This window comes from Dasypus novemcinctus, chromosome 2, assembly GCF_030445035.2.
Source record: "Dasypus novemcinctus isolate mDasNov1 chromosome 2, mDasNov1.1.hap2, whole genome shotgun sequence".
Taxonomy (NCBI): Eukaryota; Metazoa; Chordata; class Mammalia; order Cingulata; family Dasypodidae; genus Dasypus; species Dasypus novemcinctus.
The window spans coordinates 195440095-195452782 of record NC_080674.1 but is presented as its reverse complement, the minus strand read 5'-3'; the positions used below and the strand labels follow the sequence as shown (position 1 = coordinate 195452782).

Here is a 12688-nt window from a genome sequence, read left to right as displayed (position 1 = left end):
ACATCCACCTGAGAGACTTGGCTGGGTCAAGGTCTCCAGGTGTCATTGGAGACCTTCCTTCCCTGGTCTTGTGGTACTTCTCTGCTCTCCCCTAACTCTGTGAGCCCCTGAAGTCACTGAAGATACCATTTTACTCTTCCTGGAAATGGGTGTGCTACGCAAAAAGAAAAACAGCCTTATTGTGCTTTCATTTTCATTTCCTGTAAATGAAGGCCCAGGGCAAAGGACCAGCTTCCCACCCATCCACCCCCTGAAGGGTGGGGCTCGAGTCAGAGGAGGTTTTGAGAAGTTCCTGTTGGCTAACACTCTTTGCCTTATTACCCCAGACAGGGCTGAAACTCCTTCAGCGCTTTCACTCTGCTCTGACTACACATATACAGGACCTGGATTTAGCATGTGAGTACAGGTCTTTGGAGTGTTCCTGTGCCACAGACAGAAGGGAGGGCTTCACCATTCTCAGGCTTTCTGCTGTTGCAGTGGGAACATTTAAAGCTGATCTCTGACTCCCGAAATTGCCTTTCTCTCCAGAACTGGTAAGTGAGATATTTAGATGGCCTCTTTGGTGCTAGAGGGCTGAGGGGCAGGAATGGTGGAGGGTGAGATATGTTTCTATTCAGGTGAGTCAGATCATGGTTTCCACTCTCCAGTTTGGTCAGGTACTGAGAGGAGGAGATAAGTTCCCGAGAGCTGGGGGAGGCAGGTTCACTATGATGCCTGGCAAATCCTCCAGCCAAGATACCGCTTGCAAGTCTCTCAACAGCTCAGAATCTTTAAGCCTTCCTATTATAATGTCCTTGTATGGGAGTTAAGAAATTGCAATGAAGAACATATATACAGATGTATACCTAATTTACATTAAATTGAAATTCTCACATTTCTTTCCATTTCTCACTCTATCAGTGGACACATGCTCAGAGGCTGGAAGACATGGACCAGTTGTTCTACAAAGAGTCTTACCCTGGTTATACCATTGTAATTGTTGTAGGAGAAAATAATAAGAGAAGCAAACATACTAGCTCAGAAGAGATATAAAAAAAAACACAATGCTTTGAGTCGTTAGATTTTCTCAGGACACAGAATTTTGATATTCACTTCCCTTAATTCTCCAGGCACTATCATTCTCAGTCATTCTCTTAGTCCCCTGACCCTCTTTTACTCAGGTGCCTTTACCCCCTTATATCTGTCTAGCTTCTCTCCTTTTCAATGATTGTTCCCTTCTCAGCATGCGGTTGGCATCCTAGAGTGAAATTTCTCTTAGGACCATAAGCAACTTGGGGTAGGCATAGTCACTGATTATCGGGCAAAGGGACTCGAGGGGATGTGCATATTATCATGAGGGGGCATCAAAAGTGTCTGCTAGGAGTCAGTCTGCAAGGGAGTAAAGGAGCTCTTTCAGGCTAAATTTCTCTTCCCCCCTCTCAGTTTTTTTTTCCTGTTCTTTGGATCATGGGGAAGTAAATGAATCTCTTTGCTTGTGAGAAAGATAAGAGCATCTCCTGTGCCCTCAAAGGATAAGGTTCATCTTAGTCTCACCAGAATCTTGGTTCATTCTCTGTACATGAGGAGTCTTGAAATATGGAAATATTTACAGTACCCTGTTTCCTGCCATTCAAACAATCTTTCCTTTCCATCAAGTGCTTTTTTAGTCACAGGAGATAAAATAAGGACTACAAAAGACAAAAATTCCTGCCCTTGTGGATGAGGGAGATGGAAGGAGCAGATGGGAAACAGATAAACGATTGGATAAGGAAACAAAATACATATTTTTTCAAGTGGTGTGAAGTGCACTGGAGGAAAATAAATATGAAAGGTGATTGGAAGGTACAGACAGGAGGGTGAGTTACAAGATAAAAGGGAGAGGTCAGGGAAGGTCCACTCAAAAGGTAAGACCTGTAAAGGGGCAGAGAGTGAGTATGGAGTCACAAATGCAAAGAAACTGAGGTGGGAGGAGGTCCACATGCAGGATGAATGGCAGGGAAGTAATGGGGACAAAGCAAAGTGAAAAGGGAAAGGGGGGTCTGGAGATGAATTTGAATGGGGCATGTTGTCAGATCAAGGAGGGCCCTTAACGGTGTGGTTTTTCCCTGAGTGAAGCAGAAGCCTGTGGCTGGTTGTGAGCAGAGTGAGTTGTGGTCTGGCCCTGTTTTAGAAAGCACAAACTGGACACTATTTCAGATTGTGGAGAAGCAAGGGCAGAGGTGGATCACCTCAAGAAGACTATCTGCAGCATCCCAGTGAAAGATAATGGTAGCTTGGACAAAGGTGTTAGTAATCGAATGGGTAGAAGTGGTTGGATTCTAGATCAACATCGAATGAGAAGCCACAAGATGCTGATGTTGAGAGTAAGAGGATGAAGATTGTGTGAGGACTGCATTACCATTACCTAGCAGAGGGAAGGCAGTGGGAGGAGTGGAGCTGGGAAGGAGTTAGGTTTTGGTCACATTCAGTTAGTCCTGATGTGGACATATGAGCAGGAGGTGCTGAGCAAACAATGGAATATTTGAATTTGGAGTTGAGCACAGAGGCCAGTTTCAGGATGTGCATTTGGAAGTGGTCAGCATGTACTTGGTGCTGGAGGATATGGAACAGACTGAGATAACCAAGAGAGTGAGTGTAGATGGTGTGTTGTCGGGATATTCCATGGATACCCCAAAGTTTAGATCTCACTTTAGGGAACAGGTCTATGCAAAACGCTGGATGGTTTAGGGTCACCCACTTCCTGATTTTGTTAACAACAGGTAATTCATTTTATTTTAATTTTATCTTTGAAATGAAAAGATTCTCATCACTCAATTATCTTTCCTTTCCCTATCTTGAAGTTTTCATTACAAATATATTGAAATTATGTCTCTTCAAGCTGTGGTCCAGGTTGATAAGTGTAAGAGAACACTAAAATGAGATCTTCCTTTACTTCTCACTTCTGTCTGTAGCAAAACAATTGTTGCTTGATTTCAAGGTTATCATTCACATTGAAATTTCAAATTAGGTGGTCAAAAAAACCTTAGATGACTGTCAAAACCATTATTTGTATAGAAGGTTTTAAAAAGGCTGAAATATAGATTTTGCAGGAGATTTTAGAGTGAGTGGTTCATAAGGGGACAGGTGTAGGGTCACTGCTCAATTCAAACTCAAATGGAGACATCAGGGAGAGCTCGGGGATAGTATATAAAGGGCAGTGCAGTTAGAGGTCAGAAGTCAAGTCTGCTTCAGGCCTGAGAATCTAAAGTGTTAGAATTGGTAGCAAACTGTGGTAAGAAGCCAAAGGAACTGGGTGGAAAGTTTGCTGGGCAAAGGGTGGTGGTATGTTTCCCCTGGGTCCCTTCTGGGCCATGGATAGGAGAAAGTTGGTGTGAGAGCTCAGGTCCCATCTCAGAGGGCTTTCTGGAGTAATAGTATAGAGCTGGATTGTAAACTTGGGCTTGTATTTCTATATGTGGTCCTCTAAGTCCCAGGACTGGAGAGATCATGGAAAGCAGAAAGGAAATTCCTTTTCCTGGCTGTGCCAGTGCTCTCTGCTTCTTAGATTTCCCAATGGGGAGTCTCTGTTTGTCAAGGGTTGGTTCCTACCTCCTCTTCTTTTTGTTTTACTGTGATAAGCTCCTGGATTGGAGAGTTTCTTTTTTGGGGAGAAATAACAGGGTCCTTTTACTCAATTATCTTGCTTTTTGTGACTCTAAGTTTACCTTAAAAATACTCACCCACTTCCTCAAGCAGATTATACTTCCAATTATAAAATACAACACTCTTGAATTTAACACACATGATCACAGTTCATCTTGAATGTGTTTATGGATGCATACAATTGTGTCTATGAAAACTATATGTGGTAATGCTTTTGTCTTTATTTCTTACAATAATATTGTAACCACAAAAATATTGTGATTGAAATGTCATACAGGGAAGTGGGTGTAGCTCAGTGGTTGGTTGAGTGCCTGCTTCATATGTACAAGTTTCCGAGTTCAATCTCCAATGCCTCCAAAAAAAAAGCCATACAGTTGTTGACTTGCTGAACTCAACACTGTTTCAGGATTCTACCTATGTTTGTGTGCATAGATCTAATGCTTTCATTCTGCATTTCACTCTAACCATTCAAATATATGTCCCATTATTTATTCACTCTCGTTTAGTAGACACAGTATTACCCCAGGTACAGACTCTACTGTTGTGAAACAGTGAAAGAAAGACCCAAACACAGCAACTGATCACAAAGGAATCTTTTTCACCCTTCCTAAATAGAGCAGAAGTAAACAGACACTAGAGCTGGAAGTTCTGCACCATGGGTCAAACAGAGCCAGTCCTTGTCCATCTTCACACTCTAAGTTCTCCTCAGCTCTGTCTTTACTTGCATAAATTTGTGACTGGTGCAACTACATAACCATTGAGCTGCTCTGCAAATCATCTCCAACATGGCTAATGTGTTACTTGATTATCTTGCTTCTCTTCTGTCTTTCCCCTTGGGAGTCAGCTCTATAAGACAGGGATTTATATGTCTTTTTTTCACTATGAGAATAGAGCCTGGCAAACAACACTCTTGAGAATCTGCTGAAAGTAAAACGAAAGCAGGTACCGTTTGGCAGTTCACATGCTGTTTTAATTTTTCTAGTGACTATTTGAAGCTTATTGAGACACCTTTTTAAGTACATGTTAGTTTCTGAAAATCAGTGTTACAGATACAACATTTTCACAAATTACACCACCTTTATTTTTTTGTTTGTTTTTGTTTTTGTTTTTGTTTTGTTTTTGAGATACCAGGGCGAGGGATTGAACCCTGGACATTGTACGTGGGGAGCCAATGCTCAAACCCTGAGCTACAGTGGCTTCCCCAGCCTTTGCAGTACCCCCCTCGATTAGAGGTGGAGTGGACATCACCATCCCAGAATCCTGAGGATTGGGGAATCAACAATGGACTAGAGTGAACTTACTGGTATTCTACCATAGACTTATTGTGATTCTAGCAATGGAAGAAACTATTTCATTGATGTGGAGGCAGAGGCAACTGGAGTTCTGAGGGAAGGGGGAGGGAAAAACAGGTGTTTTCGGGACTTGAGAATTATCCTGAATAACAATGAAATGACAGATACAGACCATTATATATCTTGCCATAACCTAAAGAATTGAGTGGGAGAGAATGTAAATTACAATGTAAACTTCAATCTGCACTTAGTGGCTATGCTCCAAAATATGTTCATCAATTGCAATGAACGTTTCTCACTCATGAAGGATATTGTTAATATGGGAAAATAGAGGAGGTGTGGGGAGTGGGGCATATGGGAATCCCTTATTTTTTTAAGTAACATTTATATAATCTAAGTATCTTTAAAATTTTTTAATGAAAAATAATAAAAGGTAAAAATAAATAAAAGCCCTTTTAAAATGTCATTTTTTTTTTTTAATTTTTATTTTTCCTTCTTTATTTTTTAAAAATGTTACATTCAAAAATTATGAAGTCCCCGTATACCCCCAACCCCCTTTCACCCCACTCCTCCCACATCAACAACCTCTTTCATCATCGTGGCACATTCATTGCATTTGGTGAATACATTTTGGAGTACTGGTACACCACTTGGATTGTGGTTTACATTGTAGTTTACACTTTCCCCCAGTCCACCCAGTGGGCCATGGCAGGACATACATTGTCCAGCATCTGTCCCTGCGGTACTACCCAACATCCTGAAAATGCCCCCCATCATATCTCTTCTTCCCTCTCCCTACCCTCAGCAGCTACCGTGGCCACTTTCTGCACATCAGTGCTACAGTTTCTTCCATTACTAATCACGATAGTTCCATATAGTAGAATATCAGTAAGTCCACACTAATCCATACTCTATTCTTCCATCCTGTGGACGCTGGGATGATTATTTCCTCTCTCCTTCTATATTGAGAGGGGGCTTAGATTCCACATGGATGATGGATGCAATTCTCCTGCTTGCAGTTGTAGGCACTCTTGGCTCCCTGGTGTAAATGTCATTTTAAAGACAAGGTTTCGGCAATATAATAAGATTGAATATAAATATTCTTAAACAAAATAACTCTATAAAACAGTCTGATTGAGACCACACAATGATACCATTAAACATTTTGGTTCCCAGTCACTCTCAATTTAAGTCATACCTCAGGATTTTTTCATGAATTCACAATGTTTCAGCAACAATGTCATCCCTGCCCACAGTAAACAATAAAACTTCCATTCAATTCCCTTTAAATGCAGGATTGATCGCCGTTTAAGAGTCTGTTTACAATACATCATCAATTTAAAGCAATTTTTAAAACGTACAAAATCCAATATGTGGTGAATTGTCATGTGGCTCTCGAATTGCTCTGGATGAAGATGTGGGGGAAGGGGGTGGGAACGTCTAATCCTTGCCAAATCTCCTCAATCAGGTTCCATATTCTTCTCTCAGCCACAAGGAATCTACTCCACTTTCAGGGACTTGCCCTTTTGCACTTAGGAGAAATTGACTCTTTTCAATCCCTACTGGACGTCTCTCAGGCTAGGTGGATTTGAGCTGGGGTAGAGGAGATTTAAATTTGATATGGGACTGGAGTTTATTTCCTAGATTGAAAGGAGTTCTGGTTTCCTGAGTGTGACCAGTAGCCAGGATATTTGGTACACGTGGTCAGAATAGCACTGAGACCTGTGCAATATTTCCACCAAAGAGTGGGGGTAGCACATCTCCTTAGAGCAGGTATGGAGTCATGCACCTTTCAGAGGTTCCACAGCAGAGTCCTCAATTCCCTCTCACTGTCCCCCTAAGCCCATTGGCCATTTCACTCCAAAGCTCAGTGAACAGAAACAGGGGCAGCATAGGAGAGCCCAGACTGTCCAGCGCTCACTGTGGAGGGAGAGAAAGACCACAGTGCTCAGCAGTAAGGGGGAAGAGGATACCCTCAGTGGCCTTACACCAACTGCAGAGTCCTGTTCCAGGATCCTTAGCAAAAACTCTGCTTCCTGAAGACCTGTGCACTATTTGGGGGTCAGGGTGATGTGACCTCTGGAGTATTGGAGGTCCCAGTTAAGGCCTGGGCAATTTCTTCCCCTTTTCTTTCTCTTTGAGGCACATGAGTTATGACCATGAAGATGGCTAGCTAAAGGGTCCATGTGCCTTTCACATTCCCATTCCTGGAAGTGCCTGTGCCATTGGGAAGAGTAGTGATGTGAGCTGCTTTCACATCCTAAACTTGTTAATATGTGGCACTTTTGAGAAAAAGCCAGAGTTTACCCTTTTCCTTACCCTTTTGTAAGTCTCCCTCTAATACCTGGGGTGGAGTCAGGATAGTGAAAACATCTTACGGACTTCAATTGTTGTCTCATTGAGATGGACAGGAGGCAGTTTCTGTGTCTTTTTCTATCTGTGGTGGTTATATTGGCAATGAGAACAGGGCAGGAACAGAAAGACCAGGAGAGAGAGTTCTAGAATCTTGGATGCAGTGACCACCTGCAAAGTTTAGGATCAGTATTTTTGATTCATTTAAGAGGCCTTGTCTCAACTGACCTCAAACTCCAGGCCTCCTCTTCCTTGCAAGAAAGGATGAGAGCCATGGACTTTGGATGGATCCATCTGGGGTCCTCCCTGAATGAGGGTAAGGGAACAGAAAGGTAGGCTTCAGAGTAGTGTGGGGCTCAATGGATGGATGTCGAAAACCAATGCTAGAGATTTTCTGACCTCACATAGCCTGATTTTGATGATACCATTTGTGAATAGGCTTCACTTGGAACAGACTGGCACAACATATCTCTGTTTGGAACCAGATCTGTGGATTTGCTGAAGTTGCGTGTGGGTGGGTCATCTCCCCATGGAAGGAATGTGTGAACTCACATATCTTAAAGTCAAAGCCCTGCCCTTTGCTAATAACAAATCAGAACTTCTCATTCGTAACTCTTGGATTGGTGTGAGAAGATGTAGTGCAAATTTATCTTCCATCTTTGAAAAAATTGGGGTTCATGATCCCTGAGTTGAGCCCCAATGTCTTTGGATATGGAGCAGCAGAATTTTTAGGGCTATGGGAGTCCCACTAGGAAATCGTAGAGGTATCCTGTGGTACCAGAGACCTGAACATGTTTTCTTTATATAATTGTATGAGAGGCATGGATTTACTTTCCTAGAAAATTGTCCTTTAAGACTATGGAGGGGGAAACGGACTTGGCCCAGTGGTTGGGGTGTCCGTCTACCACATGGGAGGTCCGCGGTTCAAACCCCGGGCCTCCTTGACCCGTGTGGAGCTGGCCCATGAGCAGTGCTGATGCACGCAAAGAGTGCCCTGCCACACAGGGGTGTCCCCCGCGTAGGGGAGCCCCACGCACAAGGAGTGCGCCCCGTAAGGAGAGCCACCCAGTGCGAAAGAAAATGCAGCCTGCCCAGGAATGGCGCTGCCCACACTTCCCTTGCTGCTGACAACAGAAGCAGACAAAAGAAACAAGACGCAGCAGATAGATACAGAGAACAGACAATCGGGAGAGGGGGGGAATTAAATAAAATAAATAACTCTTTAAAAAAAAAAAAAGACTGTGGAGGATTGCGGGGGTTGGGGGGCAGGCATGAAGCAGGCCCCTGACTGGAAAAAGCCTTCTGGAAGTCCTTGAGACTGCTATAACTCTGCAAATGTGTTTTAACAGTTTCATAAATTAATAAGTGTTGGGAAGTTGGGAGAGAGGTCCAGCCAACAGGAGGAGGAGCTTAGACAATCTTTCTATATATGTGCTCTGTGATACTTCCACAGTGCAGGGGCAGGGCATGATCTGTAAATATACATATTTTTTTCCCAAATTTTACTCAATTTATTCATTTTTTAAAAAATATTACATTCAAAAAATATGAGGTCCCCATTCACCCCCACTGCCCCCACCCTACCACTCCCCCCACAGTAACACTCTCCCCCATTATCATGACACATCCATTGCATCTGGTGAGTACATCTCTGGGCATCGCTGCACCCCATGGCCTGTGGTCCACACCATAGCCCACACTCTCCCACATTCCAACCAGTGGGCCATGGGAGGACATACAATGTCCGGCAATTGTCCCTGGAACACCATCAAGGACAACTCCAAGTCCCGAAAATGCCTCCACATCTCATCTCTTCCTCCCATTCCCCGCACCCAGCAGGCACCATGGCCACTTTTTCCACACCAATGCCACATTTTCTCGATTATTAACCACAATAGTTCATGAATAGGATATCATTAAGTCCACTCTAATCCTTACTGTATTCCTCCTTCCTGTGGGCCTTGGCTTGGTTGTGTCCATTCCACATCTCTGTCAAGAGGGGGCTTAGATTCCACATGGATACTGGATGCAATCCTCCTGCTTTCAGTTGTAGGCACTCTAGGCTCCATAGTGTGGTGGTTGACATTCTCCAACTCCATGTTAGCTGAGTGGAGTACAATAAATCAGAGTGTAGGAGCTGAAGTCTGTTGAGGCTCAGGGCCTGGCTATCATATTGTCAGTCCAGAGATTCAAATCCCCTAGATATATCTTAAACCCCAGCACCAACTACAATTCCAGTAAAGTAGCATGAAAGGCTTGTGAAAAGAGATCCCATCTGAGTCCAGCTCCATCACACAGAAACACCAGCTCCAAAGAAGGGCCAACTGACATGGCAGTGAACTCCATCTGCCATGACCATAGAACCTGTGGGTCTCTTTAGCCCTCAAAAGGACCAATACCTGGGGTTGTATCTACTTATCTGTCTCTGAGACTCTGCTGAGGTGTGCATAAGGGCAATGCTTCTGACAACCTCCAGATGCTTTTTTAGAGACTCATAGCCATATGAACTCATTTGTCCTTTCCATTTCCCCCTTACTTTAGGTCAAACAGCATTTTTAACTCCTGTTATTATATGTAGACAGGGATATTCTGCTGGTCCACGTTGAACCTTTAATTCAAGGTCGTCTTCTAGTTACGTCATCAGCTGGTACTTGGTAGTGATCCCTCAGTGCCAGGGAGGCTCATCCCCGGGTGTCATGTCCCACGCTGGGGGGAAGGCATTGCATTTACATGCTGAGTTTGGCTTTGAGACTGGCCACATTTGAGTAACATGAAGGCTGTCAGGAGGGAACTCTTAGGCACAGTGCTGCTCTAGGCCTTGTTCTTATTTCAGGTGCATAGGCTCACAAGCATAGTAATTAGTATCAGGGGCTCACTGTTGGACCTTCATTCCTTCCTGGTCCTTACCGTTGCACCTGGGGGGCTGCCGCTGCTCCCTTAGGGACCACGACAGAACCCCACCCCCCCCGGCCAGGAACCCAGTACCCCCCCAGCTGTTGTTTTTAATTGTTTCCACTATGAGTATAGCCAAACATTACCATGCACCCTGGACACATGCCCTGTATAAATCCCTGTCAACCATATATCACCTGTCAATAACATCCCATACCAGTATTCCTCCACTGCCATTTTTGAACCACTCTGTGATCAAAAACTTCCTGAAAAGTGAAGTCCAATATAATGTCAGGTTCCCTTACTAGTAAAATGGAATATAGCAAAGAGTTTAAAGGTTAGATATAGAATACATATTGATTTGGAAAAATTCTACATCCTATCTTTTTCTTTTCTTTTTTCCTAATTATTAAGCTTGTCTTCACAAGAGCCATAGATCACAGTAATTCATATATACAATATACAGTACCCCCACATATCCATTATAAAATCTTTTCCCTTCCACAGAGATAATCTTTTAACTTATTCATATCATATTTACTGAAACTGATGTACAGATATTGAGACAATAGCTTTCAAACAAGGTAACATTTGCATTTACATTGGGGTTTATACTTTAGGCTATACAGTTTTCTAAATTTTATAGTTATCCTATGTTTTACATTATGGTTTACATTATTAGTCTGTCGTCCCCCATATGTTTTTGGTGTAATATTACATGTTTTATATCCATCCTTGTGTACTCTTGTGAAACACTTCTTTTGCCCTCACATTTACTTTGGTTCCGTCTATTCAATATCTATTTCCCCCTCCCGTTGGGACCCAAAGTGACAGTCAATCTTCATTTCTTGAGGAGCCATGTTCAGAGATACTTGCAACAGTGTTGAGGGCTTGACTTGCTCAACTGCCCTAATGCCCTGGGAGCCATCCTTTCTCTTGAGAGATACAGTTCCCTCTATTTGATGGCATTAGTCCTCCCCAGGATGTGGGTCTACCTTCACTCTCATTATATGGGTCTCTACCCAATAGTATAACCCACTCTGGCAAAATGAGCATTCAGATATTCCCTAGGAGTCTGTCCTGTGTCAGATTATCCCCTTTGAGTATCTTAAACAGGTAACTTTCCTAATTGTATTTTGAAAAGGTTTTCTCAGCATTTTACTTTCAACCAACACCTGACAATCTCCTATGTTTGTATGTTGACCCTCCCTCCCCCCAATTTCTTGGGCAATATTACCCATCCACCCATCCCTAGCCCCCTCAAACCCTCAAAGCCCCAACCAAAGGTAACCCTACGCACTCATTTTATCTCTTCCTTGTGCACATACTTACCGCCAGCTTATCATAGATTTCAACCATGTAGATGTCAGCTTACATCCTTCTCTATCCCCCGATTTCCTGTAAGACTATCTTCCAGTCTCTAGCTCTCTGAGGCAGCTTGCTTATTTCATATCATTGAGGTCATGTAGTATTTGTCCTTCAATGCCTGGGTTGCTTCACTCAACATAAGGTTCTCAAGATTCATCCATGTTATCACGTGTGTTTTAAGTGTATTTGTTCTTAAAGCCGAATAGTATTCCATTGTATGTATATAGCACATTTTATTGATCCACTCATCCGTTGATGGGCATTTGGGTTGATTCCAACTTTTAGCGATAGTGAACAATGCTGCTATGAACATTGGTGTGCATATATCGGTTTGTGTCCTTGATTTCAGTTCTGCTGGGTATATACCCAGCAGTGGTATTGCTGCGTCATATGGCAAATCTATGGTTAGTTTTTTGAGAAACCGCCAAACTATCCTCCAAAATGGTTGGATCCTTCTGCATTCCCACCAGCAATGGAGGAGGGTTCCCATTTGTTCACATCCTCTCCAGCATTTGTATTCTTCTGATTTTTTCATACCTGCCAATCTTATGGGAGTAAGATGGTATCTCATTGTAGTTTTGATTTGCATTTCCCTGATAGCTAAAGATTTGGAGCATTTTTCATGTGCTTTTTAGCCATTTTCCATTCTTTGGAGAAGTGCCTGTTTAAATCTTTTCCCCATTTTTTAAATGGGTTGTTTATCTTTTTATTTTCAAGATATAGGAGTTCTTTATATATGCAAGTTATAAGTCTCTTATCAGATATATGGTTGCCAAATATTTTCTCCCATTGTGTAGGTTCCCTTTTTACTTTCTTGACAAACTCCTTTGAGGTGCAGAAGGCTTTAATTTTGAGGAAGTCCCATTTATCTATTTGTTCTTTTGCTGCTTGTGCTTTTGGTGTGATGTTCATGAAGCCATTTCCTATTACAAGTTCTTGTAGATGTTTCCCTACACTGCTTTCCAAGGTCTTTATGGTCTTGGCTCTTATATTTAGGTCTTTGATCCATCTTGAGTTGATCTTTGTATAGGATGTGAGATGGTAATCCTCTTTCATTCTTCTACATATGGCTATCCAGTTCTCCAGGCACCATTTGTTGAATAGGCCATTCTCCCCCAGTTGAGAGGGTTTGGTGGCTTTGACGAATATTATATGGCTATATA

At 42.7% G+C, this 12688-nt stretch overlaps 1 protein-coding gene across 2 annotated transcripts in view; it reads left to right on the top strand.

Annotated features, from left to right (window-relative positions):
• Positions 1–290: 290 nt before the first annotated feature.
• Positions 291–12688, top strand: part of LOC101435388 (interferon-gamma-inducible GTPase 10-like) — a 28909-nt gene continuing 16511 nt past the window's right edge. Inside the window, exon 1 of one of the 2 annotated variants that reach the window (XM_058283825.2) lies at positions 291–396. The gene's annotated coding sequence lies outside the window, so the exon portion shown is untranslated. Of the gene's footprint in view, positions 534–12688 lie in introns of both variants that reach the window. The other variant, XM_004468578.5, reaches the window with a different exon arrangement.